Consider the following 27387-nt stretch of genomic DNA (forward strand, 5'->3'; position numbering starts at 1 on the left):
CATTTGTACAGAATCTATCCCCTTTCAACTTTAGAGAGTGCCTCTCGTTCTCCCTACCTTGGAGAGGGTGAACAACCTGTCCTTATCTACTAAGTCTATTCCCTTCAGTACCTTGAATGTTTCAATCATGTCCCCTCTCAATCTCCTCTGTTCGAGGGAGAAGAGGCCCAGTTTCTCTAATCTTTCGCTGTACGGCAGCTCCTCCAGCCCCTTAACCATCTTAGTCGCTCTTCTCTTGACCCTTTCGAGTAGTACCGTGTCCTTCTTCATGTACGGCGACCAGTGCTGAATGCAGTACTCCAGGTGAGGGAGTACCATGGCCCGGTACAGTGGCATGATAACCTTCTCCGATCTGTTCGTGATCCCCTTCTTTATCATTCCTAGCATTCTGTTTGCCCTTTTCGCCGCCGCCGCACATTGCGCGGACGGCTTCATCGACTTGTCGATCAGAACTCCCAAGTCCCTTTCCTGGGAGGTCTCTCCAAGTACCGCCCCGAACATCCTGTATTCGTGCATGAGATTTTTGTTACCGACATGCATCACTTTACACTTTACTGTATAAGGTCCTATCTGCCAATAGGCATGCAGAAACTGGTGCTGAATATTGCCATGCCCAGATCTGCCCTGACTGCATTCAGGCTGCCTGGAATGTGCTTGGATGGTCGAAGCAGTTATTCAGCAGTGCTGCCCAGTTAAGTGCTGATGATTATCGGTGATTGGCCAGCTCAGTGTGGTTTAAGGAGGCAGGAGCCTGTCCTGTCTTCTTAAACCACGCTGAAAACCTGCTCCGTGCTTTCCATGTGATATCAGCCCTTCTGCACATTTTTTTCTGCAGAGTACTTACCTAACCTAACCACTAGTTTCAGGCTGCTTTTAACTCCTAACTCCCACTCACCATAAGATACCTATGTCCTCTGCAAGAAACTCCCCAACCCTTACATATCCTGTTTGTCTAAATTAGATTGTATGCTCTTCTGAGCAGGGACTATCTATTACATGTTAAATGCACATGCTACGTATACCTTTCAGCACTATAGAAATGATAAATAGTAGTAATAGCAGCAGCAGTATCACTTGATTTATGCCCCTATCAAAACTCTTCTCTATAGAAAGACGCCATGTGCAAGGAGCACTTTCTTTAGACCTTCAGTAGGTCTGGCTTTTTGTAAAGCTTCTTTTTTTTTTTTTTTTTTTAATAGTTTAAATATGCAGTGTGAACGTCCAGCCCACTCGGTAGAATTTTGTTAACCTCTGTGTCAATTTTATGCGCCATATTTATTGTGGATATCCTGAAAACCTGACCTGCCTGTGGCTCTCGAGGACCGGAATTGCCTACCCCTGGTATAGAACTAAGTACTAAAGTAAGTGGGTTTGGGGTTTAAACTCTTGCACTAGATACACTGCAAAACCTACTGTGAATGGAGAGATATTGCTCCTTTCCGTTTGTAATTTGTGGACGTTTCAGGTCTGTCAAAAATAAATCATGTGACGTATTATATTTCTACCCCGTGCCAGGCCAAGCTGAGTTGCTCTGCTGGATGATGGAAGCACGGTGCTATATTTCTCAGGAAATGACAGTCTGGCTCGCAATGCTGCCTTAACTCCGAGCTGGGAAAAGCAGAATCCACTCATATAAACCGAGCTTGCCAAGTATCGCAAATTTACTGTACACATCATGGAACATATGGTCATGGCAGGGTATCCTTCCATTTCTCTGGATGTCTGTCAAACATTCCCCTTCTCGTGCTGAGGGATGCTTTTGCTCTGCGTGTGGAAAGAAAAACAAAGGAGAGATCGTCCTTAGGAAACCCACCACTTTTAGTCTTCAATACAAAGAGACGAGTTCAGGATACTTTCTGGAACCATTAGACATTTTTTTTTTTTTTTTTTTTAATAAAGAACTTAGCTCATTCAGGTGGAAAAGAGATGTGCTGTTAGTAACACTATGTTTCTCTTTGTCGAACCACATGCAACCTGATTGATTTCAGATGGAAATGATATTGGCCTACTGAGCTGTGTAGACTGCTTCACACATGTGTAATCGTAGAATCAGTCAATCTAACTAAATGACTCATAGTTACACATAGATAAGGAGCTTTGTATGGCCCAAGTGCTTGGATAGATTGAGCTATTTACGTAGCCTATGGAGGTAATTTTATAAGCGTGGATAGAACAGCTCAACTAGGTGCTTACAAAAGGATCCCGACATTTACTATATATGCATAAAAGCGCATGCTTGGAAACACGGCACCTATTTTTATGGGACATCCCCCAGATTTTATAAGTGGCATTCAAACTGTGTGCACACATTTGGGCATGTGCACAATTTAATTTAACAAGCCAATTTGCACCAATAATTAGGTGCTAACAATCAATTATTAACAAACACCGGAGAGAGCTGGCCTGTATAAGTAACTAACCTGTGAAGGGTGATCAAACAAATTTATAAAAAAGCTCAGAGATACGAAACTCTGAAAGGAAGGTTGTGAGACCTCCCTTGGAAAAAGAGTTTACCTTCCAGTCATAGTCCTTTTATAAAAAATCTTTGATCACTTCCTTCAAAGGTATATATGAAAAACTCTTCTTCAAATGCTTCAAAAAGATTTGTGCTAACAAGGTACTGCTTTTTCAAATTGCAAATGTCACTGCACCTGTGGCAAATTCTAAAGAATTTACTTAGCTTGTAAGCAGGATTTGGGGGTCCCAACGCGGCCCCGTTTCGATCCCTGCTTCAGGGGACCCAATTGTGGATACTCTAAACAGGTTCCTAGAAACAGTTCAAGCTGGAAAAGGTTTTTGTTGTGACATGCAGATGAGGATTCACTGCTGGGACGTAGTAGCTTCTAAGTCCTTAAACCGCCAGCAATCAATTATTGGCATTAATTGGCAAATAATTTGAATTTATGGATGGATCTTACTGGTTAGAATTCTATAAAGATGTGTGTGCAAAATGTTTCCATGCGATCTGGAAAGGGGGCGTGGCCATGGGAGGGGCACAGGCAGATCAGTGGTTCCCAACCCTGTCCTCGAGGATCACCAGTCAGTCAGGCTTTCAGGATAGCCCTATTGAATATGCATGGAGCAGATTTGCATGTCTGTTACCTCCATTATATGCAAATCACTCTCATGAATATTCATTAGGGACATCCCCAAAATCTGACTGGACAGGGTTGGGAACTAGTGTTATAGACTATGGAAAATCCACACCTAATTTAGGAATGAAGATTTTATACCAGGCGTGGACCCCAATGCTGTTGTATAAATGGCGCCCAACTCAGAGCTATGGAAGAAGGAAAGGTGAGTAGTGGAGTCCCTCAGGGTTAGGTGCTGGGGCTGATCCTTTCAATATATTTGTGAGTGACATTGCTGAAGGGTAAGCTTTGCCTTTTTGAGGATGATACCAAGATTTGTAACAGAGTAGAGGGAGTGGAAAACATTAGAAAGGATCTGCAAAAGTTAGAGGAATGATCTAATAGCTGGCAACTAAAATTCAATGCAAAGAAATGCAGAGTAATGCATTTGGGGATTAATAATCGGAAGGAACCGTATATGCTGGAAGGGAGAGGCTGATATGCACGGAGGAGGAGAGGGACCTTGGGGTGATAATGTCCGAAGATCAAAAGGTGAAAAAACAGTTCAACAAGGCAGTGACTGCTGCCAGAAGGATGCTGGGCTTTATAAAGAGAGGTGTAATCAGTAGAAGAAAGAAGGTGTTGATGCCACTGTACAGGTCGTTGGTGAGGCCCCACCTGGAGTATTGTGTTCAGTTTTGGAGACCGTATCTGGCGAAGGACATAAGAAGACTTAAAGCGGTCCAGAGGAGGGCAACGAAAATGATAGGAGGTTTGCGCCAAAGATGTATGAGGAGAGACTGGAAGCCCTGAATATGTATACCCTAGACTAGAGGAAAGGAGGGACAGGGGAGATATGATTCAGACGTTCAAGTACTTGAAAGCTATTAACGTAGAACAAAATATTTTCAAGAGAAAGGAAAATGGTAAAACCAGAGAGCATAATTTGAGGCTGAGGGGTGGGAGACTCAAAAGCAATGTAAGGAAATTCTTCTTTACGGAGAGGGTGGTGGATGCCTGGAATGCGCTCCCGAGAGAGGTGGTGGAGAGAAAAACGGTGATGAAGTTCAAAAAAAGCATGGGATGAACACAGAGGATCTAGAATCAGCAAAAAAATAGTAAATATTGAAGAACTAAGGCCAGTACTGGGAAGACTTGCACTGTCTGTGTCTGTATATGGCTATGTGGTTGAGGATGGGCTGGGGAGGGCTTCAATGGCTGGGAGGGTGTGTATGGGCTGGAGTGAGCTTTGACGGAGACTTCAGTAGTTGGAACCTAAGCACAGTACCGGGCAGAGCTTTGGATTCTTGCCCAGAAATAGCTAAGAAGAAGAAAAAAAAATTTTAATTGAATCAGGTTGGGTCTTTATCTGCCGTCATGTACTATGTTACTAAGATCCAAAATAATTATCAAAAAAGGCATTTTCAGGTAATTACACTGCACAATATCTCATCATAAGAAAGCATTTGCAAACAATTGTGTTTTGAATATTTTCTTGAAACCCAGCCTAACTACGCATAAGCGCAGAACCCCTGGCAAGGCATTCCAAAGCTTTTCACTCTCCCCCCCCCCACACACACACACACTGACAACATAGCGTCGTCAATCTTGGAGTGAGAAATTGTCATCCTGCCACTCAAACATAATTTCATACTATTTTCCGATCTTAAACTCAAGAAATCCTTACAGAACAGTGGGCGATACGTGGTACAAGATCTGATGGACTTGTAAGCTGAATACTATCAGCAGTACCCCACCTATCATCCCCATCACGTTTGGCTGCTTATATGGTTGGCACGGTGGTGACTTCACAATCAGCATTTAAACATGGGGGCCCTGGGCCAACACGGAGTGGTGGGCAGGGCTCTGGTCGCCTTGTTGGGCAGACTGGGTGGACAATTGCTGTGTTACTCCTTTTTGAGATTTCTATATTCCTCTTGTTGCATTCGTCTGCATTTCCTTAATGCTGCCTACTTTACCTTCATATTTCAGCCACTTGTTTGGAAAGTCTTATAGGTTTCCTCTCTCTTGTTTTTGTTTACTTTCCATACATAAAGACCTGTTGCCAAATGACTAGCTACTTTCAGCTTGGATCACTGTCCTTTCACTTCTCCCATATCTGCCATTCTGTCAGCTCTTTCGTCGGGTATGCTCCCATTCTACTAAAATCAGCATGTTTTGAAATCCAGTATTGCGAGTTTTGTGACTTTGCAGTCTATATCAAACCATATCGTGTGATGATCACTATTGCTCAGGTGGGCACCCCTTGGATGTTAGAAACACTTTTTCCATTTGTGAGCACCAGATCCAGCATCACGTCTTCCCTCATGGGCTCTGTCACTATTTGTTTCAGCAGAGCCCTTTGGCAGGCATCCATGATCTCTCTGCTTCTTTCTAATTCTGCAGATGGGACGTTCCAGCTCTCACCAGGCAAGTTTAAATCTTCCACCAACAACACCACCCTTTTCATTCTCAGCTTATAAATATCTTTGATCAGAACTTTGTCCAGGTTCTACATGTGTGCTGGAGGTCCTTAAATGTTCCTTCTCAGAAAAGTTTGCATTATGAGTCCATAAGGAACAGCGTGTTCTCATGTGCATGACCGTTAGAGTGGAACAAGCTACCTGTGTATCTAAGGCGTTTGACAAACTTGCATGAGTTTAAGCGAATGTTAAAAAAATACTTTTTTTGTAATATGGATGGATCATGCGATTCAGTTGGCCACTGACTCAAGGCAACATGTACAGTGAGGAATCCACCGTTTGATGTTGAATGGCAGGGTACAGGAGTGGTTTGCCATTGCCTTCTCCTGTGCAGCTCCACTATATTTCTTCTGCCCAACATAGGGTCCCTCAGCCTACAGCCTGGCATTCCCAGGCAGTCTCCCATTGAAGTACTAGCCAGGCCCAACCGTGCTTAGCTTCTGATAGTAAGAATAATCTTACTGGGTCAGACCAATGGTCCATTAAGCCAATCCGGTACACCATCAATAGCGCGCAGGACAATTGTGCCCCGACAATTCCACTCCGTCAAATGCGTGCACCAGCAAGTGCATGCATGAAGGGAGCGGGGTTTTTGGGGTGCAATTGTAAGTGTAGTGGAGGGGGTTTAGTGGCAATCTTCAACGTCGGCATCCCCATGAATGAGAATGAGATTGCCCCCACATACTCCCTCAGAGTGGAAGAGCAGAAACAGGAAGGCTTCTGAAGGAGAGTGGGAGTTTTAAGTGTAGTGGGGGAGTTTCTCTCCCCCAAACTCCCCCTCAGAGTGCTAACAGGAAGGCATAGAGGGCAGTGAGGGGGCGGCTTCCATTTGTCCTGCGCGCAGATATCATGGGGGAAGTGTCGGCGCACCAATGTCAATGCATGCATTTGACGGGTCACCACCAGTGTTCCCGCTAAGCTGCGTTGACGTGCGCACGCGCACAAAATATTACCTCGCAGCGCACAAGTTTCTCGTCGCAGCGCACACAGTGTAGAGCACAGTTCTTCAACCGCCGGTCCGCAAACAAAATCTTGCCGGTCCACGAAGGATTCGGTCCCCGCCGCAACGAAAGGCCGGCGTCAGCTGACTTGCAACTTCCTGTTGCAGTCGCTGTGCCGGGACTCCTGCCTTCCACCGCGTTTGCCTCCTGCCTTGTCTCCGCACCTCCAGACCAGCAGCGGCAGCTGTGTATGCTTTTAACTTCGGCACAGAGCTGCCCCTAATCAATAGTTTAGCGCGGTTTCATAAGGCAGCCTCGGGGCCTTTGCTAGGCCGGCCCACATCGCATCATCGAAGCGGGCTGGCTATCAAAGGCCCCGAGGCTGCCTCATGAAACCGCGCTAAACTATTGATTAGGGGCAGCTCTGTGCCGAAGTTAAAAGCATACAGAGCTGCCGCTGCTGGTCTGAACTCTTGGGCCGCTGAAGGAGGGCAAAAAGCAGCTGTCCTGGAGGTTTCCCTTCCTCTCGCCTTTACAGGTTTCTTTTTTCCACCTTTTTTTTTTTCCTTCAAACGGCAACGGGCCCCAGCATCGACATCAATCAAGTAAGTTCCACTGTCAATCAAGCGGTTCTGCTCGGCCAAAGCTTCCCCTGTGACATGAGCCACCCTCAGGGGAAAGAAAGTGACCCACAAAGGTGAGGGGAAGGGGGGCAGATGATGGAAGTTGGGGGGGGGGGAGAGAGAGAGAGAGAGAGAAGGGGCAGATGATGGAATGGAGGAGATGAGAGAGAGAGAGAAGGGGACAGATGATGGAAGTGAGAAGAAGGGAGAGAGAGCAGAAGGCAGATGGATGTCAGTTGAGAAGGGAGAGCAGATGCTGAATGGAAGTGGGGAAAGAACACATACTGGATGGAAGGAGGAGATAAATAAAGGGGGAAGAAAATAGTAAGATAATGGAGGGGTGAGGGAAAGGGGTGACAAGCTGTGTGTAGACACAGTGAAAAGAGGGAAACGGGACTAAATAGTAAGAAAGAATTTAATTTAGATGGAGGCAGAAAATAGAGAAGGAAGACCAGAGAAGAAAAGGGAAGAGAGAGCAGAGAATGATCAGATCTGAGTGGAGGAAATGAGAAGAGAGATATGCTAAAAACCACAGGGGGGAGGGAAGGATAGAGATGCCAGACCATGAGGGGAACAGAAGGAAGATGATGGATGCTAGACCAAATTGGGGGGTGGGGGGGGGCAGGAGGAGAGATGGCAGGGAAAGACAGACAGTGAATGGAAGGGGCAGATGCTGGACTGAAGAGACAGAGAAGGTTATCATGCTGCTGTACCGGGCCATGGTACGCCCTCACCTGGAGTACTGCGTCCAGCACTGGTACTTTAAGAAGGACACGGTACTACTCGAAAGGATCCAGAGAAGAGCAACTAAAATGGTTAAGGGGCTGGAGGAGTTGCCGTACAGCGAAAGATTAGAGAAACTGGGCCTCTTCTCCCTTGAGCAGAGGAGATTGAGAGGGGACATGATAGAAACATTCAAGGTACTGAAGGGAATAGACTTAGTAGCTAAGGCAGGGAGAACGAGAGGGCACTCTCTAAAGTTGAAAGGGGATAGATTCCATACAAACGTAAGGAAGTTCTGTGGTAGAAAGCAACATATTTATTTGGCTCATAACTTGCTGGCGCCCGATATTTTTAGCTCACAGTGAAAAAAGTTTGCTCACAACACCCGCCCGCTTAGAGGGAACACTGGTCACCACCAATCCAGGTCACTAATACCTGGCAAAAACCCAAAGAGTAGCAATATTCCATGCTACCGATCCAGGGCAAGTAGTGGCTTCCCCCATGTCTGTCTCAATAGCAAACTATGGACTTTTCCTCCAGGAAATTGTCCAAACCTTTCTTAAAACCAGCTATGCTATCCGCTCTTACCACAACCTCTGGCAATGCATTCCAGAGCTTAACTCTTCTCTGAGTGAAAAAAAATCTCATCCTATTGGTTTTAAAAGTATTTCCCCATAACTTCATCGAGTGTCCCCTAGTCTTTGTAATTTTTGACAGAGTGAAAAATTGATCCACTTGTACCCATTCTACTCCACTCAGGATTTTGAAGACTTCAATCATATCTCCCCTTCACCTTTTGAGTCTTTCCTCATATGAGAGGAGTTCCATCCCCTTTAGTAAGAGCAGACCTACTCAGGACAGCCAGGCTGTAGGCTTAATATGAAAGATGCTACTCAGTAATGTTGGGTTTCAATGTGACAGCAGATCCTGTTTTGTAAGCTGGTCTGTTTTGTATTATTATTGTTTTATTATGCAGGTTTGTTTTTTTTTGTAATCCATCTCAGATAATAATAAATTGAAGTTGAAACATTCGTGTGGCTACAGGTTCCATCTTTTCTTTCCAGGACTATGGCTTCCTCTTTCCCTAGGTTCCCTGGCATTTCATTAGCTCTAATATTGCCTTTCATATGCACACCATTTCTCTACTCCTCAGCCCTCCCTATCCTTTATAAGAAGATTATAGCCTGGTAGTGTCCAATTCATGGGAGTCATTGAACCATGTCTCTGTGATAGCAACAATATCCAAGTCTGACTCAAACATCAGGGCTTGCAAATCCTGAACCTTGTTACTTAAACTGTGAGGAATATGAGGATGTTACTGGCCAGACTTTATGGTAGATATCCTGCAAACAGGATGGTTAGATAGGCTGGAGTGAGTTTGGACGGCAACTTCAGCATTTGGAACCTAGGACCAATACCAGGTGGACTTTATAGTCTATGACCCAGAAATATTAAAGAAGAGACAAGTTAATCAAATCGTGTATTTTTTAATGGGTATAACTTATGGGCAGGCTGGATGGACCGTTCAGGTCTTTATCTGCCATCATGTACTATGTTACTATCCCCCCCCCCCCTGCGCTGAATGCTCTGCGCTGCTCCCGATGCTCATAGGAACTCTATGAGCGTCGGGAGCAGTGTGGAGCATTCAGCATGGCTCCCTGCGCTAATAACCGCTATCACAGTTTAGTAAAAGGTGTGTGTGAGGGGGGGCTATGTTTGTGCTCATTGTTTTCCATTTGTTGCTTATGAACAGGTTGTTCAGATGGTTCATTTTATTTTTATCTTCTCCACTGCTGTCATGCTTTTACATAGGGTCACTTCCTGATTTCCCCTGCTTCCTTTTGTCACCCCACCCCCCCCACTTCTTTGTTTAAATGCCTAGAAATTGTCTGAATTTCTCTGCGAGGATCCTTTTTTCCTGCCACTGAACGATGTGGCACATCATTACAGTAAAGCTTTCTGTTGTTCCATTTATTGCTAAAACCTTCTTGATGACACTGAACTTCTCTGTATTATGAGTACATACATGTAGTCTTTTCTCTCCTTTCCCATAGGTTGTTAGTATGTTGCAAAAAGCTACACTCCAAGCCAAAGACTTTAGGCCCTCGCCTAGCTTCTGGAAAGCTCTCTACTCTCCAAGTATGCTATTATTGGCTGGATCATTTGTCCCCTGGTGGATTGCAATATCAGTGTTAGAATCCTTATTCTCATCTCTGATCACAGTCAGTGTATGGACATGTCATCACCAGATACTTCATCACTGAGACATTTCATCACTAGACAGTTCATCACTTCATCACTGTGGATATTTCATCACGTAACACTTCATCACATTGAGCTACATGCATTCAAATTACTTGTGGCAAATGGGGGGGGGGGGGGAATTCTTTTGCACTAAAATATGAGCCTCACGAAAACTTCTTATACACATATAATTTTCAGGAGGCTCACATTTAGTCACAGATGAACAGCATTTCATCATCTTAATCTTCCATGTCATCATGCAATACCTCACCACTATAGACATTTCATCATGCAACACTTCATCACATATTCAAGCTAAATGCATTCTGATTATATGCATGGATACCTTGCAGCAAAGGGTGGGGGGGAGTGTGCTAGTAATCACAGCTTCTTAGTGTGTATATCTAAAGGAAACCAGAAGTGCCAGCACACACTGGCACCTGTTCTCTTGTGCCTAAATATGAGCTTTGCTAAATACATACAGAATTTTCAACTCAACCTGGGCTTACCAAGCAGTTAAACTATGGAAAACTCTGCCTATTATGATTAATAAACAAATGAACTTTAAGATTTTCAAAACAGAGCTAAAGATCTATCAGTTTGAAGAATTTGTACTTAAAAAGAGATAACTATATGCTAACCAGTTTATTTGATTATGTAACATCATTACTTTACAATCTGCACTGGCTTCCTGTGTATTTTAGAGTCCAGTTTAAATGTGCCTGTGTTATTTTCAAAATTCTCTTTGGAATTTTCTCTCCGCTGGTCCCTCTATCTTGGACTCTTTATAGATTCTCTTTTTCAAGGGGTGATCAACAATTTAAGCTACCTTGTCCATCCAGTAAAGGTATCAAAAGAATCAAAGTTTTGGTCAATCTTAGCCCTTCAAGTTCACCCAACTTTGGAATGATCTTCCACTTTCGCTACAAAGTTTTAGTTCTCTTTCACCCTTTCGCAAGTCTTTGAAAACCATTCTGTTTACCAAACACTTTGGTAATTAATTTCTTTTCCATCTCTGCTATACTGTTATTTGCATAATTTAATCACTGTTTTATATTTTTATTATCTTATCTAACTGTAAACCGAGTCGAGCTTTCCCAGATTGAGGACCCGGTATACAAAACTAAGCATTAGATTAGATTAGATTATAATGTTGTAATAGCTCATTTATTTTTATGTAAACCACTGTGAACTTCCATAAGGTATTGGTGGTATATAAATAAAAACTGTATTGCATTCTATGCACCTCTGATTTCCCTTCCTGTTTGATCTACATAAGTCTCTAAGATGGTACCTCGCTTCCTCCCTTCACCCTGTTCCCGTCCTCCTCAACCCAGCTGTGTGATATGTGCTATGTAATTTCCTGCTGGTGATGAGCTGTCATGGTTTTGACCTTTCATCACCTTTGCATGAATATTTTCCACACATAGTCATTGTTAATTATATGATATGTGCTGTTTTGTATGGCAAATTGAGCAAAGATACTTACAAGTATGATTTTTGCACATATAATTTGAGTACATTTTTCTTCTACGCCCAAATATGAGCCTCATGAACATTTTATGTGCAAGAAGTTTTAGTGAGGCTCAAATTTAGGTGTGAAGAAACAGGTGTGGATGTGAACTGGCATGCCCCCTCCATTGCTGTTTAGTTGCCTTGAATACATGAATACTGCCTTTTTGTGGTTACACATTCAAAGTGGTGGGCGATAGAGGATTAAGTGACTTGCCCAAGGTCACAAGGAGTAGCACTGGGATTTGATCCTACAACCTAATAGTGCTGAGACAGCAGCTCTAATGCTAAGCCATTCCTCACCTTCTAAAGTGTCATGTGATGATATGTCCATGGTGATGAGGTATGTCGGTGATGAAATGTCACCAAAAGTCACAGTATTCCTGCTGGCAGAGGATCCTGGAAGGCTTTTAAATTTGTTGGGGCTATTGAACTCTGTCCCCAAGTAATTAAGGGTGTTTTGATAAAACCATGTTGCTTACAGAAGAATGATATAAATAAAAGCCTTTCTCTTTGAAATGTTACTTCCTTGCTGTTGTGTTAGAATTAGGTTTCCTCACGTGCTGTAATGTCATATCAAATATGAACATGAAGACTGTTCAATATTCTGCATATTTTAAGACTTTATGATGCATCCGGGGAGGGGCCTGAAGCTCTGCTTGGCCCAGGTTGTTTAAGGCCCCTCCTATGGGTGGAGTCTTATGCATATGGGCCAATCCTATCCTCAGGCCCCTCCCTGGTGCATCCCAGGATGCACTAGGGAGGGGAAGGCCCTCCATTTTGAAGAGGTGAGCCAGCTGGCTGGAGGGAGTAGGCAACCCTCTGGCCAGCTATCTGAAAATAAGGTAAGGAGAGGTCGTTGGAGGCATGGGGAGAGGGTTGCATGGTGGCGGGAGAGTGTGGGCAACTCTCCCGCTGCCGAGGGGGGTTGGGGGGGTGTCGGTTAAGCGGGAGAGATTGGGCATCTCTCTCGCTAGTGAGAGTAGTTGGGGGTGTATGGTTTGGCAGCGGGGAGACATTGGGCATCTCTCCCTCTGTTGTGGGTTTTTTTTGTTTATTCTGCTCATGTTCCCATCGCTGGTTACAGTGATGGGCACATGCAAATTTACCGAGTCTTCTCTACTCTCCACCAACCTCATTTGCATGAGCGTTTTTTGGAGAATGACTCGTTTTTTTACAGTCACTACTAGAACGGCTGCGATTAGCGGTTTTTTGTTGTTTTTTTTAAAATCTAGCCCTCAATCTTTCAGAAACCAAGTTAGAAATACACCTTATTTCCAGCAATAATTTTATACCCACTAAATCCATCAAAATGCAATCATTTCTTGGCTCAGGCAATACATTTATATTTTAAATCTAACAAAATTAATCATATGCTGCAGTAGGACTTTGGAGGAGGGGGATTTAAGTTTCTGAGTTTATTTAAATTTGATATACTGCCCTTCATTCAGATTTCTAAGCAGTATAATAGGGGAAAATAAAGAGGGGAGGAAAGTGGATTGTAAGAATAGGGGAAAAATTTATGATAGTAAAGTAGGAAGGGGAAAGGGAAAGGGGGGGTTTCAGCTCTGTGTTGGGACTGAAGAGGGAAAAGAAAGAACTGAGAAGTCAAATCAGGTGTGTCGGGCCACCAGTGGAAGTCCTGCTATCTGGGAGGGTGTCAAGCGTAGTGTTGCCCTATACCCACCCCCCAGGCCCGCCTAGTTCTGCCCATCCCTGCCCTGTAATGCACTAATCCTGACCCCAGTCCTATCCTAGCCCCGCCCCCCGCTGCCTGATCTGAGCTGAAATTTTCAATGTATTATTCACAACGATTCCAGATGTTTTTTCTTGAGTGGTGACTCCTAATCAGGGAAAAATTTGCAAAACTGAATGGTAAAATCTATCGGGCTGTTACCAAGGTTGCTATTGTAATGATTTCAAAAAGGCGAGTCATTCTCAAAAGACCCCCGCATGCAAATGAGGTTCATGGATGTTCATGTAGACTCACTAAATTTACTTGAGATGAGTCGCTGTTGGTAGTGAGCAGCACATGCACAGAATACACCTTCATATTAAAAAAAAATAAATAAAAAAATATCAAAGATCGTGACAGGAGAGATGCCCACTCTCTCCCGCAGTGCTCGCACAACCTCCAGACACCCACCCCTGGCAATGGGAGAGATGCCCACTTCTCCAGCCGTACTCACACAATCTCCCAACTCTACCCCCCCCTGCAGTGGGATGGATGCCAACTCCCTCCTGCCATTGCTTACTCCCCACAACAACCCCCCTGCCTCTCCCTACCTTATTCAGAAAGTTCAGCCAGAGGGATACATACCCCGCTCTGCCTCTTACAAAATGGTGGACCTTCCCTTCCCTTGTAAGAGGCTGGCAGGCCCACCTCTTACAAAATGACAGGCCTTACCCTTCCTGGTGCAACCTGGGATGTGCCAGGGAGGGGCCTAAGGCTCTGATTGGCCCAGGTTGCTTAAGGTACCTCCTATGGGCAGAGCCTTAAGTGTCTGGGCCAGTCAGAGCCTTAGGCCCCTCCCTAGTGCATCTCAGGATGCACAGGGAGGGAGAAGGCCCACCATTTTGTAAGAGGTGGATCTGCCAGCCAGAGCAGGATAGATGACCCTCCTGCCAAACTTCCTGAATAAGGTAGGAAGGGGCAAGGGATTGTTGGGGGCACAGGGTGAGTTGTTGGGGGGTTGGGTGATGTCTGAAGGGAGTGGGAATCCCTCCTACTGTGGGGGTGGGGGGTTAGAATCATGGGATTGTTTGAGTACAGTGGGAAAGAGTGGGCATCTCACCTGCTGCCAGAGATGGGTGTCTAGAGGTTGTGCGAGCATGGCAGGAGAGAGTGGACATCTCTCCTGCCGATCTTCAATTTGAGGTTTGTGTTTTTTTATTTTAATTTGCCTGAGGGGGGGTCTGAGCTGTCAAACCTGTCAGTGCCTGAGCCAATCAGATCTGTTCAGAAATTTTGGCTGCAAATGTGGCACAACGAGGTTATGGAATCATTCGGCGATGACAGAGAATTGCTTGGAGTGCTCATTTTAATATTAATGACCTTGTTGTACTACATTTGCATGGCAGTTTGATAATCTCACCTGGTCCCTCCTTTCTCCAGATCATTTATATCTGTGTTAAAACGTGCAGACCCCAGTACAAACCCTCTTGGGACATTTTACTACTGACCTTATTCCATTTGGAAAACCGACCATTGACTCCTACTCTGTTTCCAGTTGTATCTAGTTCCCAGTTCACAATAGGATCATGATTCCTATCCCATGATTTGTAATTTCCTGAGGAGTCTCTGATGAGGAACGTTGTGAAATGCATTCTAAAAATTCTGAAATATCAACTGACTCACCATTAACCGCTTGTTTGTTTACAGTACATAGTAACATAGTAAATGTCGGCAGATGAAGACCCAAATGGTCCATCCAGTCTGCCAAACATACACTCTCTGCTCAAACATACACTCTCTATAATTTAATGATTTAATTTAAAATTGTTTTTTTCTTAGATATTTCTGGGCCAGAAACCCAGAGCACTGTCCAGTACTGTGCATCTACTGGAGTCTCCGTCAAAGCTCATTCCAGCTCATCTAAACCATCTCAGCCCATCCTCAACTGAATGGCCATATATGGGACACAGACCGTGCAAGTACTGGCCTTAGTTCTTCAATATATACCATTATTTTCTGATTAGAGATCCAAAAAAATCAAATAAATTGGTAAGACAAGATTTCCCTTTACAAAACCCATGTTGACTCAATTCCATTAAGCTGTGTCTATCTACTACGAGTATATGTGTATGGTGAGTAATTGTGTGTGGAGGGGGGAGGGTTAGAATGTCTTCTACCATTCTGCCCAGCAGATAGTTCACTAATTCATACCTAGAGCCTTTTTTAAAAAAACTATCATTACATTGGTCATCTTTTAGTTCTTAGGTACTGTGGCTGTTTTTAAATGATAGGTTACACATGACTAGGAATAGCTTAGCAATTTCCTACCTTTCAAATAAAATGGAAATGAGTCTTTCCAACTCAGTAGAATTACCCTCCTTTTGGTCAAATGAAGATTTTGCAAAAGAGGACCACATAAGATTTTAAGGTGGTGTCTTTAGGAGATTCTCAATGAAACCCAATACAGCTGAAAATTGTCCTAAATTTAACTGTCAAAATTTGTGTCCAGGATGAGTAGCTAAACTTCTCCATGTTAAATCCACTCTGGGAATGCATCTGAAGCTATCTTTATGAGGGGCCGCCAAAAAGTTCTCAGCCCAACCAACAAAGTTGGGGCAATCTCCATCGAGGGCTATATGCTTAGTCCAGAGATTTTGCACTTTTTTCGTTCCTTTGGAAAAATATGGAACGAAGAGTGGAAAATCACTGGACTAAGTGTATAGCCCTTGATGGAAACTGCCCCAGCTTTGTTGGTTGGGCTGAGAACTTTTCAGTAGCCCCTCATATTTTGACTGCCTAAATCTGGCCATCTTGTGCATTTGTGACCGTCTCTGGAAAAAGGTGACGAAAGTAGCAAATCCAAAATGTTTTGACTGGCCAATTTTTCATGTCATGAGTCTTTAAGCAGTCTGTAAAAGTTGTATGCTTGAAATTCTGTAACTTAAAAAAAAATTCACATAAAAGAATGGGGTTTGAACTGTCGTATTACAAATTGCTGTAACACAATTCATTTTTTGTTTCTGGAGACTTTAGATATGTACCTGTTCCCAGAGATTGTCACATTTGGGTGGGTAAATTAAGCAGGTCCATGAGGGACATTTTTCAAAGCTGAGTTTTAATTGGCCATGTCTCAAAATCACCCATTAAACACTGTAAAAATTGACTCGAGTTACAGCTTGACTAGTGCTACCCACCATAGGCCAAAATCCTGGATCTTATTGCAGGAAACTAACAGAGAGAGAGAGTTCTATCTATCTGTTGAATTCAGACTCATCTCTCTCAGTCAAAGAGCGAAATATGCACGTACCGTGTTAGATCATCGCTCACATGTGTTTGCAGAAATAGAGGATGATGCACCCCATGTAATGAACTGTGGGTTCATACTTACAGCAAAGAGCAGAAGTAGTTCTGTGAGAACCACGTTTTTCTCTTCACTTAGGTATTTAGACAAGAGCCCCTCTCTCTTTCTTCTCTCTCTTTGTCTGACAAATACTATCCGATCAGAAAAAACATTCTTTGGTCTTTTTTTTTCTAGAATATAAAACCCTTTTAAGCTGTAAAACTAACTACACACCGTGTCCTGGAAGTGGCAATAGAAATAAAACTAGGAGCAGTATTCTTAACGTGTGGCTTTGCTGTTTCTCCAAATCACACAGCCTTAGATGATTCAGAGAGGAAGAAAAACAGTGATGCAAAATGTTCCCTTTCTTGTGTGGATTCTGGAATAACAATAGGATTGATTTCCTGGGATCTGCTTAATGTTGCTAACCTTCCTTTATTTTTGAAGTTAAATATTCTTGTTTTCACTCATTCACCTAACACACACACACACACACACATACCCACCACAACAACCACTCTGCCGCCCTGACTAAAAGCACCAGTCATACCACCAGTAGGCTGTCTCTGGACATACCTTAGAAGCCCAGGTGGTTTAGTAGTCTAGATGGGGCAGAAGCAATTCCCAGTCACTCCTGCCCACGATGGCTCCACATTTAAAATGGCTATCGTGTTCTCCCATGGCAGTTTCTTGAGACTGCTGCCGGAGGTCCCAGCAGCCATTTTGAGATTAGTACTGGCATTAGCAGATGTGACTGGGGATCGCTCCTGCCCATGCCAATTTTGATCTCATAAAGGCTGCCGTGATCTCCAGTGGCAGTCTCAGAAGACTGTCATGGGAGAACACAGTAGCCATTTTGAATGCAGAACTGGCATGGGTAGGAGCAACTGGGAATCACTCCTGCCCCAAATAGACCACAAGAGGACATGTCTGGGTTTTCCCGGATGTCTGGTAACCCTACTTATGGTTGAGGGGAACTGCTTTCTGTTGGGAGGGGCTGGGGGCATGCGACTCTTTTTTGATTGGGGGAGCAGTGCCATATTGGTTTCAGTTTTATCTCCAGTTTCGGCCAAAACGGTGTGGCAAATTTCAGCCATAGATTTGGTTTTGGCCAAAACCAAAAACTTGGTTTCAGTTGATCTCTGTTTCATTTTTAACATAGTAAATGACAGCAGATAAAGATCTTCATGATCCATCCAGTCTGCCCATCAAGGAAGCCAGAGCTGCACCCAGCGCTCTATGCGGATTACACGCCTCCGTGATTAAACACAAGCAGCTGGCAATTTGCCACAATATCAGCCACATAAAGGCAGTTAAATATGATGCAATCTTGGGATAGTACAATACTGTTTTCATACGATATCTGCAGTGCAGTCTATAGTTCAAAATGTTAAAAAAAATCACCCAACGCAGTTTGTTCTGCCACTTGATTAATCTTGCCGTAAAACCTGGATTCCTCAGGATCCTCCCTCAGAAATTCTAATCTAATCTAATCCTTAGGTTTGTATACCGCATCATCTCCACGTTTGTAGAGCTTGACACGGTTTACAGTAGGAGAAATAGGAAGGAACTACAACAGAGGGTTAGAGGTAGAAGTGTGAAGAAAATTTAGAGGATTTGGGATGCCAAGATATAAGAGTTTCCTTGATTCCTAAGTTGGAGGGAGACTTACATTTTTTGAGAAAAGCCAGGTTTTCAGATGTTTGCGGAAAACTTGGAGAGAGCTCAAGTTCCGAAGAGGGGAGGTAAGGTTGTTCCAGAGCTCAGTGATTTTGAAGTGGAGGGAGGTCCCTAGCTTTCCTTTCTCTATCTTAGAAATGGTATTATAGCTTATAATTAAAACTTCTATTCCTAAGTGTTTGTAAATTGTAAATTTAGGTGTTTATTTCCCATTTAATTGTGCACGTGAGAGGGGTATCCAGTGTTCAGAAAACCACTTTTTGTCTCTGCTTTTGCGCGCCATGTACCTTTTTCCTTGGGCATTAAACACATACATGTCTGTCACCTAGGAGGCTTTAATGCAGAAAAGACTCACCAAGTTTCCAATTTTATTACATATTTGATATACTGTGTATCAAAGGTTAACTAGACAGTTTACAGTACTAATATTGAAAATTGAAAAAGAGAAGGGAGGCATTCAAAGTTAAAATATCAAGGACAGATGCACACCTTCTTGCAAATCACATTGAGGGATACGGGTAATCAAGGTCTCCATCAGGGAGCATCTGGCTTGGCCTCCATGTGTGCGGGTCGCCGGACCTAAGGTCTGATCCGGTGAAGGCGTTTCTTATGTTCTTATGTAGATCAGACAAAGACAGATGGTAACAAAGGGGATCATGGGAGAGGATAAGTAAAGCAAATGTACAGGGTACAGGAGTTTATTAAGAACACAAAAGCAAGAAGTGTAAAAACAAAATGCCTAAATTGCATCAAGAATATATATCTAAAACAATTGGTCTCAATATTCCTTTGGACCGGACCCACAGGAATATTGAGCTCAGTTGTTTTAGATATATATTCTTTTCTTTTTTTTTTCCAATTCTTTATTCATTTTTCATCTTATATCAAGTACACAAAAATTATTTCAATTAAACTTATACCCATCACTTGAATTTCTTTCTATTATCATCTTAAATACATAAATTTATGTCCTCCACCCCCGACCCTTCCCACAGATGTATATTCTTGATGCAATTTAGGCATTTTGTTTTTACACTTCTTGTTTTTGTGTTCTTAATAAACTCCTGTACCCTGTACATTTCCTTGCAGTATTGTTTTTGTTTGCTTTTGCTGGTTTTTACTGCAAGTCCTGTTGGTTTTTTTTGTTTGTATTGAGGATAAGTAAAGTACATTGAGATTTTTTAAAAAAAAAGAAAAGTGAGATAAAAAAGGGGTGGGAATATAATACTGGAAGTTCCATTGGCATTGACGTGGTACGTTATTGATGGCTAAGAGTCCAATAACTTCACATAACAATAGACTACTTTTTATCATGACGGGAGTTGCCATACAGCTTATTTTGAAAAATTGGGACCGGTTAAACTATAGTTTTTGGTGGGAATCCTTGTGCCAAACTTATAAATTTGAACGTATGAGTGCAATACAATTGGGTCATTATCAGAAATTCAAGGAGGTTTGGGACCCATTGACAAAATTTTGTAAAGATTGATTATTAGTTTTGCCTGTTGATTATACGCCTCCAGGAAGGGGGGGAATACATACTTAATTTATTTTTAATTAATTATTTGTTGTAATTTTGTTTACCTTGATCATCTGTATTGTTGTTAATTGTTTTTATACTGTATGAAAGGGTGGGTGGGAGGGGAGAAGGGTATATATTTATTATATCATTTGATGGAATTAAGTGCTGTATATATTGCTAACTGTTGATAATATCTTGCACTTTCTTTTGGTTTATAAAATGAATAAAGTTTTGGAAAAAAAAAAAAAAAGGGGGTGGGATAACAATAGGAAGGGGGGAAGCGCGTCTTAAAAGCAGTTCGTGATTATTACTCCAGCCTGGAGGGTTGTTGTGACTGCTCTTTATTTTTTTCATGGCTGGTAGGCATCCCTGAATGGGAAGGTCTTTAATTTGCATCTGAATTTGTCAAGGGATTCTTCTAATCTGACATCTGATGGTAGCGCATTCCATAGGGAAGGGGCTGTGACAGAGAAAATAGCGTTGCGCGTGTAGAATAGCTCTCTTATGGATGGGATGTTGAGTAAGTTTGATCGTAGGGCACAAACCGAGTACAGGATACAGGATAAGAAAGGGAGAGATGAGAGATACTTAGGGAAAGTATTGTTTTTCTGGTGTCTATCCAAAATACACCTCTTGTAAATGTTGGCATCGGGGAGTGTTGTATTGATGTTTATCAGTTAAAACCTATAATCACATTTGGAAAGGGAGCATAATCTTCTAAATCAGGGGTGTCAAACTCAATCACATTAAGGGGCCAAAAGCCAAAACACAGGCTCAATCGCAGGCCAGACCCTGCCCAAACTCCGCCCCTATAATAATACTAATAATAACACCATTTTTTCCATTCATTTTTCATATATACACACACAATATAATCTTATTAACACATAATGGTAATGGTTAACCACAAAATTAAACTACACAAAACACACTGCATGCTTCTCAACATTCATTTCTACCAAAACACATATAACCCATATGCAAATACAGGACCAAAAACTAAAAGTACTAATATATTTAAAAAAAAGCACCCTAAGATTCAAGATTCTGCATGCAGTACAACCCACAGAGAAAAAGAAACATAGAAATAGACGGCAGATAAGGGCCACGGCCCATCCAGTCTGCCCACCCTAATGACCCTCCCCTGCCTTTACCCTGCGAATAGATCCCATGTGTCGATCCCATTTGGCCTTAAAATCAGGCACGCTGCTGGCCTCAATCACCTGCAGTGGAAGACTATTCCAGCGATCAACCACCCTTTCGGTGAAAAAGAATTTCCTGGTGTCACCGCGCAGTTTCCCGCCTCTGATTTTCCACAGATGTCCTCTTGTTGCCATGGGACCCTTGAGAAAGAAGATATCCTCCTCTGCATCGATGCGGCCCGTGAGATACTTGAACGTCTCGATCATGTCTCCCCTCTCTCTGCGCTCCTCGAGCGAGTATAGCTGTAATTTATCTATCCGTTCTTCGTACGGGAGATCCTTCAGTCCCGAGACCATCTGGGTGGCCATTCTCTGCACCGATTCCAGTCTCAGCACATCCTTACGGTAATGCGGCCTCCAGAATTGCACACAGTATTCCAGGTGGGGTCTCACCATGGATCTATACAAAGGCATAATGACCTCAGGCTTACGGCTGACGAAACCCCTGCGTATGCAACCTATGATTTGTCTTGCCTTAGATGAAGCTTGCTCCACTTGATTGGCAGCCTTCATGTCCTCACTGACGATCACCCCTAAGTCTCGTTCCTGAGCAGTGCAAAAGATAGACAGCAGATTAAAATGCTCAAAATTGACACAATTCAAACACTAACTTGATAATAAAATCATTCTCCCTACCTTTGTTGTCTCCCTCCCTCCATGCTGTGCCTACCTCCGGTGGGTGTCTAACCTTCTGGCCAGCTCCAACCTGGCTCTTTTTTACGGTCCGCGGTCCAATGCCCCTCAGTGTTACCTTGTGGCTGGATCCCTCCTCCTCACAGCGTGCAGCGGCTCCTCATGCGTCCTGCACCTGAACCGGAAGCCTTCTCTCTTTTGTCACAAATCTAGCCTGTAAATCTGGGAATGAAACTCTTCTGACTTTGAGTGCAACTGGATCTTGTCAATAACTTGTTCCGATCTTCAGATCACCACATGAGAGAGAAAGGCCTCTTGCTATGGAGAAGCCGGGCAATCTGACCCTTCTCCTAGAGTCTGGCTTTCATTAGCTCACTGGATCATGCAGTGCCATGGAACAGATAGCAAAAATACTCAATGTCAGATCTGAAACCTGTGCAGAGTTTGGAATTAGACAGAAAGTGACCAGCAACTCTGTTCCATGGCATTGCATGGTGCGGAAATATCATCTTTATTGAGATATCAAGAGAGAGCCTTACAAACATTTGAAAAAGATATAACAGTATAAAACATAGAAACAAAACAGAATAAAATGAAGGCAGATAAATACTATATGGCCTATCTAGTCTGCCTAACCATGATATATATTTATGGTATTTATATACTGCCTATCTAAGCGGTTTACAATCAGGTACTCAAGCATTTTCCCTCTCTGTCCTGGCATGCTCACAATTTATCTAATGTACTTGGGACAATGGAGGATTGAGTGGCTTGCAAAATGAGACTTGAACCCACAATCTCAGAGTGCTGACCCTGTAGCTCTAACCACTACGCCACTCCTTCCTCCGTCTACTATCCCTTTCTGTCCCTTAGAGATCCAATGTTCTTGTCTCAAGCTTTCTTGAATTCAGATACACTTTTGGTTTCTGTCACCTCCACTGGGAGGCCATTCCAAGTATTCACCACCTTTTCTGTGAAAAAGTATTTCCTGAGGTTTCTTCTGAATCTATCCCCTTTTACAGTCATCCTTTGCCCATCATTACAGAGTTTCCTTTCAGTTGAAAGAGACTTGCCTCATGCACATTTGTGCCACATAGGTATTTAAATGTCTCTGTTGTATCTCCTCTCTCTCGCCTTTCCTCCAAAGTATGCATATTGAGATCTTTAAGTCTGTCATAATGTGTACAGGGAAATAGACCATTTTAGTAGCCTTCCTCTGGACCGATTCCATCCTGTTATATCTCTTTGAAGGTGAGGTCTCTAGAATTGTATACAATATTCTAAATGATGTCTTACCAGAGTCTTATACAGGGCATCAATACCTCCTTTTTCCTACTGGCCATTCCTCTCCCTATGCAGCCAAGAAAATTTCTAGCCTTTGCAGTTACCTTTTCAACTTGTTTGTTCACCTTCAAGGGTAGAGTTGGCAGATTTTCTTTTCAGAAAATTTGGACCCCTAGCCCCTCCTCCAGGTCCGCCTAGTTCTGTCCATCCTCGCCCAAATCCCGTCCCCAAGACCACCCTAGCCCCGCTCCTCGCTGCCTGCTCTTGACGGGCAGGAAGTCTGCGAATGCAAGGATGCTATGCGATGATGTCACAAGCATGCAGGCTTACGCATGATGTCATCGCATGCCGGCCACGCATGCGTGGATTTCCTCCATGCCCGACACAGCTTTTGAAAAGCCGTTCGGACCCCCGGGCATGTCCAGAGAAATCCAGATGTCTGGTAACTCTATTCAAGGGTAAAGGAGGATGGGACTAGAGAGTTGCACAGGGACAGAAATCCCACCCATCCCCGCCCGTCCCCACCAGGATCCTCTCCGTCCCCACCCGTCCCCGCAAGGAATTACCTCCATCCCCGCCCGTCCCCATAAAAAGCAGCAATTACTTCTGACAGGATCATCAATTCCACAGTTTATTTTGCTGTTTTCCTTGTGGAATCTCTTTGGTGGAACCCTTTTTTTGTTTTCTGTTCAGGTAATTAACTTATAAACCCCCTCTTTTACTAAGGCTGATGTGTCCATTATATTATATGGATGAACCCTGCTTCCAAAGCCTTCCATCCCCTTGGGAATCCCATTGGCTAGAGGGGGGTCCCTGTGGGAGTCCCGTGGGCCAGAGGGGAGTCCCGTGGGTTAGGGGGGATTCCCATGGGAACCCCACAGGACCCGCGGGATTCCCACGATCCCCGTTCCCATGCAGACCTCTAGATGGGACTCGACATATTGCTTTTTCTGTGTGGTTTACACAATCAAAGTGGTTTATATGGGGCAACAAAGTGTTAAGTGACTTGCCTAGAGTTACAAGGAGCTGCAGTGGGAATCAAACTCATAACCTCAGGCGCTGAGGCAGCTGCTCTAACCACTAAGCCACTCCTCCACTACTTAAGAGTATCACATACTTTCACACTCATATCGTGCTTCTCTTTCATGCACAAAAGTTCTTCACCCGGGCTACACTGTACTGTTCCCTCAGGTTTTTGCAGCCCAAATACATGGCATTAAATCTTGACTGCCAAATTCCAGAACTTTCCTCAAACTTTGCTAGGTCCTTCCTCATGTTATTCACACTATCAGGGGTGTCTACTCTGTTGCAGATTTTGGTATCATCCGCAAAGAGGCAAATCTTACCAGACAGTCCTTCAGCAATATCGCTTACAAAAATGTTAAAAAGAACAGGTCCAAGAACCGAACCTTGACACACACCACTGGTAATATCCCTTTCAACAGAGCAATCTCCATTGACCACTACCCTCTGCCACCTTCCACTCAACAAGTTCCTGACCCAATCTGTCACTTTGGTGCCCATACCAAGGTCGTTCAGTTTATTTATTAGATGCCTGTTTTGCTAAAATCTAAATAAACCACATTTAGTGCTCTTCCTCTATCAAAGTGTCTGGTCACCCAGTCAAGGAAATTAATCAGATTTGTCTGACAAGATCTGCCTCTAGTGAATCCTTGTTATCTCAGGACCTGTAATCCATTGCATTCTAGAAACTTCAGTATTCCCTGTTTTAAAAGCATTTCCATTAATTTTGCGTATTTTTCGCTCCATAAGACATACTTCCCCCCCCCCCAATAAGTGGGTGGAAGTGCCTGTGCATCTTATGGAGCAAATATAATAATTTTTTACCCCCCCTTGGTACCTTTTTAAATCCTGGTCCAGCAGTGTATCAGCAGGAGCGAGCTTTCTGCGCTCCTGCCCCTCCCTTGCTGGATGGCTGCCTCACCATATCTCGCGGCCAGTGGCACACAAGGCAGGAGCGAGCTTTTCTTTCGAGCTTGGACTGTTTTCTTCTTTGTGACTCTGAACAACGCTGTGTACGTCTGGTAGCTCTCTAGAAATAATAGTAGTAGCAGTAGTGGAAAGTCATAAAGATGCTTGCTTGTCTGTTTTAGAAAGATAACACGGGGCCAGTGCGTCTTTAAATAATAGATTTCAAGAGTACAAATTTATACCTACTCCAAAAAAAGGTGTATATGTGTGCATGCAAGCTATGCGTGCACTGATATATTTTGTACAAATATGAATATATCACAACTCCTCTTCCTTTCCACCCTAAGCCCACAGAAATACTTACATGCAGACTGCCTAAAAATTCTTACATCCTTTCTGAGCATATGTTTTTTTAATACATGTACATGGCTGCACAATTTTATTTTGTAAAAAACCCTTTCATAGTGTGAAACAGCCTTTAAGTGCAGAAAAAGCTTTAGAAAATCAACCCAAATAAGGACAGTCTCCAAAAGCCATATACTCATGTCAATGGGCTATTTCAAAATTGCTCATTCTTCCCATGGGTAAAAGTACTTATTTAATGATTCTTTGAGTTTTGCTTTGACTACAGCTGCTCTTGGCTACTCCTCAGATACTACCACTGGAGTTGATCACCGGTTTGCCTAATGGTTAAGCCAACTCTGCTCTCTAGGAGAAGCAGACCACATTACTGTCATCAAAAGCGTGCTTGTAAACATCAGGCCTCTTACCAGTTAAACTGGAGTGCGCAATGCGCTCCGTCTTCAACCATTTGTGTCAAAGGCTTTTCTTTCCCCTAGGATTTGAAGATGTTCCTTTCTCAAGCAGGCATTCACAGTCAACCCCTTTTCAATACAGGTCTCCCCTGCTAATGGAAGCGCTGTAGTTCTCCACACAATCAAAAGGCAGTTTTCGGGAACCGTCGAAATGAGTTACGGAGAAATACTATCTGACAAGTACTGCAAACAAGATTCTCCAGAGGTTTTCCGGATAGAAACAGATGCAGTATTGACAAATGGTTTTCCAGGAGTCATTCTCAGAATTTTTAGGTATACCTATGTAGTGACGCCTGCCTGGATATGCTCACAAACACAGGGGTCCTTTATACGAAGGCGCGCTAACCGATTTAACGCGCGCTAAACGTTAGCACGTGCTAAATGCTAAGGCGCCCATAGACTAGGTTCATAGACAACGGCGTGAAAGACAAAGGCGCGCGCCGAAGAAAATTACAGTTTTTAGGGGCTCCGACGGGGGGGTTTTGTTGGGGAACCCCTCCACTTTACTTAATAGACATCGCGCCGGCGTTATGGGGGGTTTGTAACCCTCCATATTTTACTGTAAACTTAACTTTTTCCCTAAAAACAGGGAAAAAGTGAAGTTTTCAGTAAAATGTGGGGGGTTACAACCCCCCAAGCCCCCCACAACGCCCCCACAATGCGGCGCGATGTCTATTAAGTAAAGTGGGGGGTCCCCCCCACACCCCCGTCAGAGGCCTAAAAACAGTAATTTTGAGCGGCGCGCACCTCCGCTCAATTGTCTGGGCGCGCCTTTGTCCCGGCGCGCTTTTGACCTGACACCCATTGACTATAACGGGTGTCTTAGCATTTAGTGCGCACTAATCTTTAGCGCATGCTAAATCGGATAGCGCACCTTAGTAAAAAGACCCCACCGTTCTTTATTTTTGAAGAAAGGCAGTCCCTGGTGCCATCACATGCCCGTAATTTCTTTCCCTTGGCAAAATCAAGAAGTGCAGTCAGCAGCTGACTCTCCGTTTCTCTTTTCTTTTTTATTTTAAAGGGTAGAAATTAAAGTTGTTTGTAAGTTTCTTTTTTTTTTTTTAATTTCTTTATTCAGTTTTGCATATTACAACAAGTGTATCAGAAAAATTCATATAATCTTATAAATACACACTTGATTTTCTTCATGAACACTTTAAGTACAATATATCATACTTATATTCATATTTTATAATGATTTAAATATTATGTAATACATTTAATAAATATGACAAATGTAAATAAAATAGAAAAAACCCCAATCCCTCTCTCCCTATTTCAGAAAATCTAACCTAATACATCAAAATGTATTAATTAATTCATACATATTATGAGATAAATAAAATAATACCCACCCCTATCCCCACTTAACAAATGTCTTATTATGGGAAAATGTTATTAATCATTACAAAAATCTGCTAATGGTCTCCAAATCTTCTGAAATTTACCAAAGTAACCGTTTCTCTTTTCTATTTATGGCAGGCTTGCAGATCTCTTGCATGGAAAAGAAATCTTTTTTTTTTTAATGCCACGTTCCCCTGAGTTTCCCTATACATTGTTGAATAAAGCAGCAAGTAATGGCTATTCGGAATGGTGCTTACTGTTGTTTCTTTCTATATTTCATTTGTTTGTTTTTTTAATCACAGATACAGAGCCACAGCCCCTGGTTTCCTGCGTTTTGCTCCCAAAGGCCCCCGTCTCTTAGAG

General features: G+C 43.1%; 1 long non-coding RNA gene across 1 annotated transcript in view; it reads right to left on the minus strand.

Annotated features, from left to right (window-relative positions):
- Positions 1 to 497: 497 nt before the first annotated feature.
- The window catches only part of LOC117361515, a 37131-nt gene continuing 10241 nt past the window's right edge, over positions 498 to 27387 (minus strand). The window contains exons 2-3 of the long non-coding RNA XR_004539676.1: positions 24795 to 24986; positions 498 to 1764 (exon numbers count right to left, since the gene is read on the minus strand). This is a non-coding gene — a long non-coding RNA (uncharacterized LOC117361515). The remainder of the gene's footprint in view (positions 1765 to 24794; positions 24987 to 27387) is intronic.

This window comes from Geotrypetes seraphini, chromosome 5 (assembly GCF_902459505.1).
Source record: "Geotrypetes seraphini chromosome 5, aGeoSer1.1, whole genome shotgun sequence".
Lineage (NCBI taxonomy): Eukaryota > Metazoa > Chordata > Amphibia > Gymnophiona > Dermophiidae > Geotrypetes > Geotrypetes seraphini.